General features: G+C 39.7%; 1 long non-coding RNA gene across 1 annotated transcript in view; it reads left to right on the top strand.

Annotated features, from left to right (window-relative positions):
* The window catches only part of LOC126981712 (uncharacterized), a 15,976-nt gene that overhangs the window by 716 nt on the left and 5,260 nt on the right, over positions 1-10,000 (top strand). The window contains exons 2-3 of the long non-coding RNA XR_007734067.1: positions 1,141-1,327; positions 2,992-3,933. This is a non-coding gene — a long non-coding RNA (uncharacterized LOC126981712). The remainder of the gene's footprint in view (positions 1-1,140; positions 1,328-2,991; positions 3,934-10,000) is intronic.

The raw sequence follows: 10,000 nt of genomic DNA, 5'->3' as shown, positions 1-10,000 counted from the left end.
TCCCTTTTCCTCTTATCACTTCAATTCTTCATCCCTCTCTTCTTATTCCTCCACTTCCATCCTTCCTTCCTATCTCCCTCTCTTCCGTCATTATCTTTCTTCACTCCTTCCTTGCTTCCTCTCTTTCTCCTCCCGTTTTTTCTCCTCCTCCTCGGTCTTACACAAGGAGGGAGGGAATAATGGAGGAAGGAGAGAAAAAGGGAGGGGTTTTGTGACTGCATGCGCTCTCCCTTTAACTCCCTCCTCCTCCTCCTCCTCCTCCTCTTGCTCTCCCTCCTCCACTCAGCCTCTACCGTCCCTTGTCTTATCCAACATTGCCTCCTCCTCCTCCTCCCCATTCTCTTCATCTTCCAGCATCCCTTTTATCTTTTCCCTCTTTTTTCCATCTCATTTTCTCTCTTCCCTTCCCTTCATTCTCCACCGTCCCCTCTTCGTCTTATTATACCTCTTTTCTTCTTCTTCTTCTTCTACCTCTTCTTCTCCTCCTCCCGTCTTTCCTTCTGTTTATCCTCCATCCACCGTCCCTCCTGTCTTCTTACTCTCTTCTTCGTTTTCTTCTTCTTCTTCTTCTTCTTCTTCTTCTTCTTCTCCTCCTCCGTAACAGCTGTGTGAAGGAGGGAAGGACAGAGTGACGGACAAAAAAGTGACAACCCACACGCACTACAGTGACATTTAGATGCGGAGTTCCGCCTTCTTTAGCTGAAAAAATCGACCTTATGGGGAAAACTGAAAAAATAAGAACGTGAATTATGGTGTCTTCTGGAACACGAATAAACGAGAAAAATAGAAAATTGCCTGTAAAAATAATGATAATAGTAATGAGTTGTGAATTTTAGGAACCTTTTGCTGACAAGTAGTAGTTTAAAATTCATTACTGCTATTTTTTTTCATGATCAATAATTCAATACTCTATTTTTTTCATTATTATCAAATTCGAATAACAAGAAATGGCTAAAAAAAATCATTACCCTACTTATTTATGTCACTATTATTATTGTTATTTTTATAGTGAAGCGAAATAATGGACAATGAAAATAAATGTAGGTGACTAAAATAAATGAATAAGAGAACAGGTGTGAAAATTCAGGTAAAGCATGATAGATAATTAACAACATTCTTCTTATTTACCTTTTTCTTTAGCATCGGAAAGTGGTGGTGGTGGTGGTGGTGGCGGTGATGTGATGGTGGTGGTGGATGGTGATGACGGTGGTGATACAGTGATGCAGTGACAGAACATAGACGATATAATAACACGTGAACAGTGAACAGTATAAGGAGAGAGAAACGTAATCCATAGTGAACATTTTCTATTTCTTTTTTATATATCGTAAGTTTGTGAAGTGAATGAGTTTTAATTAAAGAGAAAAAATACATAAATAAGTGGATTAGATTATTGCGAAGAAAACGTGTTAGGGAAAGATATAATTACACACACACACACACACACACACACACACACACACAAAAGGAAGGGGAAGAAGAGAGGTCAGGCCAGCCATTAAGAGAGAGAGAGAGAGAGAGAGAGAGAGAGAGAGAGAGAGAGAGAGAGAGAGAGAGAGAGAGAGAGAGAGAGAGAGAGAGAGAGAGAGAGAGAGAGAGAGAGAGAGAGAGAGAGAGAGAGAGAGAGAGAGAGAGAATAATAACATCAAATATGCACATTCATACGCTAATTAAAACACAATGAATTATTAAACACGAAGGAAACAATTAGTGTGTGTAATATCTCTAAAGAGTGCTATTAAAGGTCATTAACTGAACTGCACCTGCCATTATTACTAGGTGTGTATTACCATAATTAGTACAAGAATAGACACAGGTAACGGTTGGGAATGCGTCTTGGTCTATTAAAAGGAAGGGCTGACTAGATACACCTTGATGCTCGGGTATACTCATAGCAAGGTGCGTTTGCGTGTAGATGTGACTGGTGGGTCTATGTAATGCTAAAAATGTAGGTAGGCGGTGAAAGTTGTATTGGAAACTAGTGTACTTTAGCTTGGATTGGCCATTGTTATTGCTCTTCATTTTAGTGTTGTTGTTATTATTATTATTATTATTATTATTATTATTATTATTATTATTATTATTATTATTATTATTATTATTATTATTATTATTATTATCATCATCATCATCATCATCATCATTATCACTACTACTACTACTACTACTACTACTACTACTACTACTACTACTACTACTACTACTACTACTACTACTACTACTACTACTACTACTACTACTACTACTACTACTACTACTACTACTACTACTTCTTGTTCTTTTTCCTGTTCTTCTTTTTCTTCTTCTTCTTCTTATATAATAATAATAATAATAATAATAATAATAATAATAATAATAATGACAACAACAATAACAACAACATCAATATTAACCGCTGCATATCTAGTCGTAAATCAACATCGTACAGAGGAAGGAGAAAGGAGAGAAAGTTAGTTTGAATAATGACATGGTAGCTAATGACATGGGAGCTAATAAGCTATACAAAACGGAAGAAGAGAAATCGGAGTAAGACAAACAGCACTAGAAAATGTAGAAAATGAATTAAATAGCATTAAAACAAACAAATTATCAGCGAGCACTAAGAAGAATAGATAGGATCGGATTCTGTTAAAGAGTATCGGGTGGCATTGTACACTAAATAAGAGGATCAGAAGGATTAGATGCAGGATTAGCCACTCACCTCTCACCCCCTGTACGTGTTGATCTCATTAGGGAAAGGAGAGAGAGAGAGAGAGAGAGAGAGAGAGAGAGAGAGAGAGAGAGAGAGAGAGAGAGAGAGATTTTAGACACACACACACACACACACACACACACACACACACACACACACACACACACACACACACACACACACACACACACACACGAACAAACAATCAAAGCAAACTAACAACAACAGCAATAACAAAAATGATCAGGTAATTGAATGATGAAGAGAATCTAATCCCATAAATGTGTCTGTTTATAAAGAATTCAACCCCAAACAATACAGAAGACAGTGCAACAGGAAGACAGGATGTGAGAATTGAAAGGAAAAGTGATGAAAGGAAGGAAGAAAGGAAGCAAGGAAAAGGAAGACAAGGAACACGTGCTAGTCAGTGAAGTATGTAATAACTAAGAATAAAGATAGTAAGAATAAGTAATGCCATGATGGGCTTAGAGACAGAAGAAGAAAAGGAAAGAAAGCACAGTAAGGAAATATGCAAGTAATTAAAGAAAGACAAATGGAGGCCTAAGACAATTGAAGAGAATACAAAGACAAACAAGACAAGACATTTTGATAGAGTAAACAATACTAGCATAAGTATTAGATAAACAAGATTACGAATTACTATACAGTGTGAGACGAATGATAACAGAAGATAAGAAGGTAACAAAAAGACGATAAAGGTATAATTAAACAGTAAAATATAAGTGGCAGTGTGATGTTTTAAGAGAAAGGAAGGAAAACAATAATAGAGAAAGTGTTACCAACGAAAAGAAAACCAGAACACGTAATATGTAAAGAAAACAAAAGAAAGGAAAGCAAGAAAAAAGTATTACGACCAAAACAAAAGAAGAAACAAAGATACAACAAAACTAAATAAAAATAAACCACACCAAAGAAAAAAGAAACACGATTAACTTGAGCGAGAGAAAGAAAGAAAAAAAGAAAACTAAACAAAAACAAATCAAAGAAAAAAAAACGAACATGTGATTAATTCTCTAAAAGTCAAAGAAAAAATAAATAAAGGAAACAAAACCAAAGAAAAACAAAACCGAACATGTGATTAGATTTACACGAGAAAGAAAGAAAGAAACAAAAAAGTTCGCCATGTTTCCCAAAATTCACCTGATTGATTTAACAACGGTGGCGCCTCTGCTGCTGCCGTTTGTGTACCTGGCAGGCGGAGGCTTCTACCAGGTGTTCAGGTGAGAGAGAGAGAGAGAGAGAGAGAGAGAGAGAGAGAGAGAGAGAGAGAGAGAGAGAGAGAGTTTCTAATTCACCAGGTAAAGTGTTTTCAGTTGTGTCATAATGCAAAGACATTGATTGTTCTACCAAGGGTATTGTGTACGTGTGTGTGTGTGTGTGTGTGTGTGTGTTGATTATTGCGAATTATCTATTAATTTATGTTCGTTACCTACTTTTTATATATCAACCTATCTATTTGTCTGTCTATCTATCTGTCTATTCACCTATCTATCTATTTATCTATCAATCTGTCTAATGGTCAGTGTGTCTATCTGTATGTCTACCTATCTATCTATCTATCTATCTGTCTGTATCTTTCTAACGGTCAGTGTGTGTGTCTGTCTACCTGTGTGTGCCTGGCTGTCTGTACCTGTGCGTGTTTAATTACTCTCGTTTCTGGTTACCTGAATTTCCACTCCCATTTATCTCTTACCTGTTTGTCTACCTGTCTCCTTACCTCTCCGTCTGGCTATCCGTTTTCTTCGCCCGTTTTCTTCGTTTTATATCTATCGGTACATTCATATATCGTTGTCTATTGATATGGCTGTCTATCTATATATCTGTTTATCTGTCTATTTATTTACTTGTCTATCTGTCTACACTACACCCGTCTAAATTACCTGCTTGCTTCACCTGTGTGCTTGTAAGGCTTTCTGTTTCTTTCTGTTTGTCTGTTGATTTGAGTTCCTGATTATATTTGTTTTTGTCTACAGTCTCTTTTGTCTTTCTATTTTTTATCTTTTTATTTTTCATTTGTATTTTCTGTTTATTTGTTTGTCTGTCTCTCTTGTTCTCTGTCTCTCCTTTGTTTCTGTCAATCTTACTTTTTCTCTGTTTTTCGTTCTCTGTGTGTGTCTTACTGTCTTACTATGTGCCTGTCTGTCTGCCTGTCTTTCTCTGTTTCTTTGTTCGATTAAGTAGAAATGTAACATGATCAACCCAACGGACAGGATTTCTCTCTCTCTCTCTCTCTCTCTCTCTCTCTCTCTCTCTCTCTCTCTCTCTCTCTCTCTTCCTCTCTCTCCCCCTCTCTTCCTTCCTGCATTTTTCTCTCCCTTCGTTTCTTTTCCTCACCCCACAAGTTTCACTTTTTCCTCTTTTCTTTCCTCTAATGTCCGTCTCTTTCCCTTTCTTCTCCCTTTCCTCCACTTCACCCATAAGTTTCTTCCTCTGTTTCATACTTCTCAATTTTTCTTTTATCTTCTTTCCTCCTTTTCTCCCTACCCTCCAAACCGCAGAGGGAGGAAAGGGAGCAGAGAGGGAGGGAGGGAAGAAGGCAGGGAGGGAGGTAAGGGCGAGGCGAATAACCTGATAGAGTATGGAAATTTCTCACGACTGAGGGAAGGAGAGGAGGGAGGGAGAAAAATGAGGAGAGTAGGAAGGGTGGAGGGAACGGGGAAGTGATGTAAGGTAGAGAGGAGGGGAGGAAGTAAAGAGCGGAGGGAACAAGTAAACATGCAAGAACATAGAGCCTGTCGGCTTTTGACGAGGCTGCCGCTGTAGTGATTTAATCAGCTCGTCGGCTGCGTCAGTGACCGGAACACATCAAAATATTTGCTGTACGTACACACGGTGGCGTTCCTGCCGTGCCTTACGTAACAAAGTAACGGTCAGTATGATTTTTAAGAGTTGATGACTCAAGCGTTAACTACATCTGCAGGAAGGCTGTTCCAGTGGCAGATGACAAAAAATACCGGTGTCTATATTGCATCGTCTCGCTCGATTGTCTGAGCTTTCTTTTTTTTTTCGGGTGAGTTTGGAGCTCAAACAAGTTGAGTGGTTGACGTTATTGAACTTGTTCAGTTGTTTTGATACTTGTTTCAAATCTTGTACGGTAGTTATTTTTTTCCTATGTAAATATGACGAGCCTCTTGAGTCGTTCTTCATACGGCTGTGCCCTTAACAACTGTATCATCTTCGTATTGCGTCATAGTATCTTCGATTCGATATCCGGGTGATTAATTACGGGACAAAAACTGCACTGCGTATTCCAAGTGAGGCCTTCCCAAACACGTTATGCAGTCTGTATTGATCTCGGCGTCTTTTCTCGACGACCCTCACAATGAACCCGAGCAAAGTATTACTTTTTGCAGGCATTTTCTTCAACTATACCACTTCTGCCACTACTACTACTACTACTACTACTACTACTACTACTACTACTACTACTACTACCACCACCACCACCTCCAAGACCAGATCAATGGTTTCGTAACGTCAGTTCCTTTAGGTTCAGAGTCGCATGTGTTTGAGCGAAGGAACGTCTCTTTAGGACCATGTCTGTTTATCCTACAGGAACGTCTCTATTCTGACTGGCAGGTGCATTGACCAGTCACAAGACTTGACTGACAAAGAGCGATAGGTGATTGGCGGAGAGAGAGAGAGAGAGAGAGAGAGAGAGAGAGAGAGAGAGAGAGAGAGAGAGAGAGAGAGAGAGAGAGAGAGAGAGAGAGAGAACATTTCTAATTCGTTGCTGAGAGAGAGAGAGAGAGAGAGACTACTCATCATTCCTTTTATTCTCTCTCTCTCTCTCTCTCTCTCTCTCTCTCTCCCACTCACTTCATAACCTGACATGACAAGAAATACGCCAAAGAAATTATCATTATTATTATTACCATCATCATCATCATCATCTGACCTTGGCACACCTCCCACAATGCCATGCGACCCTCGGCGCTCCCCAATCATCCCATCTTATTCCCTCTTTCCTCCTTCCCTTCTCCTTCTCCTTCTCCCTCCTCTCCTTCCTTCTTCATCTTCTCTCTCTCTTTATCCTTGCTAGTCTTCAAATCTCTAAGAGAGAGAGAGAGAGAGAGAGAGAGAGAGAGAGAGAGAGAGAGAGAGAGAGAGAGAGAGAGAGAGAGAGAGAGAGAGAGGAAACGGGTCAAATGCAAATTTCTGACGAATGGGTGAAATATGAGAGAGAGAGAGAGAGAGAGAGAGAGAGAGAGAGAGAGAGAGAGAGAGAGAGAGAGAGAGAGAGAGAGAGAGAGAGAGAGAGGAGGAGGAGAGAAAGGAAAAGAGCTGGAAGAAACAGGAGGAGGAGAAAGAAAGGATGAGGAAGAAATTCTCATATGAAAGAATGGATGAGGAAGAGGAAGAAGCCAGGAGGAGGAGGAGGAGGAGGAGGAGGGCGAGGAAAGTTGAGGTATAGAGGTCAAGTGTAGGGAACTGGTTCACACACACACACACACACACACCTGTTTCGCTCCTGTCTGATTTACCTGTAGTGTAGATGGTGATGATGGTATTGACACTGGTGGTGAGTTGTGATGATGGTGATGAGGGTGGTGGTGGTGGTGGTGGTGACAGTGTAGAACAGGTATTGATCTTGGTGTTGATAGTAGTGGTGATGATGATGGTGAAGGTATATTTTGATGGTGATATAATGGTGATGGTGGACTGCTGATAGTGATACTGGTGATGGTGGTTGTGATAGTGGTGTTAGTGATGATCGTGGTGGTGATGGTGGTGTCGGTTGTGGTGGTGGTTGTGGTGACTCAAATGACTGGTGGTGGGCGGGAGAAACTTACTGGGACACACACACACACACACACACACACACACACAGGGAAATCAGTGAAATACCAGATGGGTACCCGTCTGCTTTCTCTCTCTCTCTCTCTCTCTCTCTCTCTCTCTCTCTCTCTCGATAAATCTGCCCATCGAACTATATGTCTGTGTGTGTGTGTGTGTGTGTGACCGCAAGATAGCAATCGCATGTAAGTTTCCCTTCTTCAAGCGGACACACACACACACACACACACACACACACACCTGTTCTTCCTTTCTAATTGTATTTATATATATTTTTTTGTCATGTAATTTAGTTCATTGTTATTAGTTTTCTAAGAACCGAGTAGAGAAAACGATACAAATAATAGTAGTAGTAGTAGTAGTAGTAGTAGTAGTAATGATGATAATAATAATGATAATAATAATAATAATAATAATAATAATAATAATAATAATAAGAAGAAGAAGAAGAAGAAGAAAAGAAAAAAAAAAGGAGAGGAAGAAACAAACTTATTATTACACTGACTTTAGCCTTGACCTTACGTGTTGAAGGGTTATTCCTCTCTCTCTCTTTCTCTCTCTCTCTCTCTCTCTCTCTCTCTCTCTCTCTCTCTCTCTCTCTCTCTGCTAACAGAGATGGTGTATTCGCATTTGCTTACGAATAATTATTGATAGAAGTCCAAGTATTCTCATCCGTATTCGAATACAAAGGAAAAATATTAATATTCTACGAATGATCTGACGAGTACTTTAAAATTTATGATCAGATATAACAGCCGTTGTTCCTTACGAGTTTTAAGGTAAGTGTGATGTCCCTTCGTGAATACCGGCACCAGCCATGAGTCATTGTTCATGAGCTCATTTTACGGTTGCCTAACTTTAGAACAGTGCTATACCCAGTTGCGTCAAGAAGCTACTATTATTCATGAATGTATTCATGAATGCTTTCAAGAAGTACTATTCGTTTTTGTATTCGAATTAAGACCATTCATTGTATTGGATTGTGTGTTCGCATTCGTTGGAATCAGAAGTATTTGTGTTCGTATACACAGCTTAGTATTCACTACATGCCTGGCTGCTGACCACATTATTCTTGAGCTCTCCATGCTGCAGCTACACAAGAATCAGTTGATTGAGAGAGAGAGAGAGAGAGAGAGAGAGAGAGGTAAAGGACAGGTGCATTCAGGTGAGATGTCCAAATTAAGAATGTCCTCTCTCTCTCTCTAACGGAAACGTAAAAACAATAGACTAGAGTATAAGCCTTTGTTTGCTAAGGGATATTGTGTGTGTGTGTGTGTGTGTGTGTGTGTGTGTGTGTGTGTGTGTGTGACCCTGAGACAAGGTGTGCGAGTGGGTGTAGATGACTGGACACAGAGAGAGAGAGAGAGAGAGAGAGAGAGAGTATGGGGAAACTAGCTATTGGAGAAGGCTGTTGGGAAAGTCTCTCTCTCTCTCTCTCTCTCTCTCTCTTACGTAAAATAGTTTAACACCCAATACTTCCCTTCCCTTCTCTTCTCTCCCTCCTCTCCCTCTCCCTCTCTCCCTCTCTCTCCCTCTCTCCTCTTCCCTGCCCCCCTTACTCCCCCTCTCCACTCTCCCTCTCTGCCTTCGTTCTTCTCTCCTCCCTCCTCCCTTCCCCCCTCTCTCTCTCCCTCCCCCTCTTCTCTCCCTCTATAATTTTCAATCCCAGACTAGGGTACACTGACCTAGAGAGAGAGAGAGAGAGAGAGAGAGAGAGAGAGAGAGAGAGAGATGAAAAAAGATAGGAGAAAAAAGTTGGATAGACGGGAGACAAAGGGAAGAGAGAAGAAGAGAATGGAAAAAAACCCACAATAGATAAAAGAGAATAATGAAAATAGGAAAATAAAAGAAGGAAAGATCATAAAAGAGAAAAGAAAGAAAAAAGATTGGAGGATAAAAAAGGTGATTAGATAGACAAGAAAGATACAGGGAATGGAAGAAGCAAGAGAGAGAGAGAGAGAGAGAGAGAGAGAGAGAGAGAGAGAGAGAGAGAGAGATATCCAACCCAAAACAACAAGAATAACGAGATCATTAACATCATCAGATCTTACCTAACCCAATTAATTAATCAACTCAGGTGACTTAATATACAGACAAAGAATTTACCTGAGAAACGTAATTAACGAAGGAACAGGTGTGTGAGTGACTGTTCCTTACACCTGGCCGCTTACCTTAGCTATACATATTTAATTAAGGCTGACAGGGCAGGTATGTGATTGTGTATAAATGAAGGAAATAGAATATAAGAAGAAATGAAGAAAAATGGTGATAGATAAATTGATAGACAAGGGAAAGAATGGCAAGAGAAGAAGAAAATGGAAGAGAGTAGTGAAGAAAGGAAAAGAAAAGATTGAAAGAGAAAAAGTAAAAATATAGGAGAAAAAGACGGATGGGGAGATAAATAGACATACAAGGGAGAGAAAGGGAAGAGAGAAGAAGCAAAAGATAAAATAGAGGCAGTGAAGATAAGGAAAATAAAAGAATGAAAGA

Source organism: Eriocheir sinensis, chromosome 49 (assembly GCF_024679095.1).
Source record: "Eriocheir sinensis breed Jianghai 21 chromosome 49, ASM2467909v1, whole genome shotgun sequence".
NCBI classification, from domain to species: Eukaryota; Metazoa; Arthropoda; class Malacostraca; order Decapoda; family Varunidae; genus Eriocheir; species Eriocheir sinensis.
The sequence above is the reverse complement of the archived record's forward strand: the minus strand, read 5'-3'. Positions and strand labels throughout refer to the sequence as shown.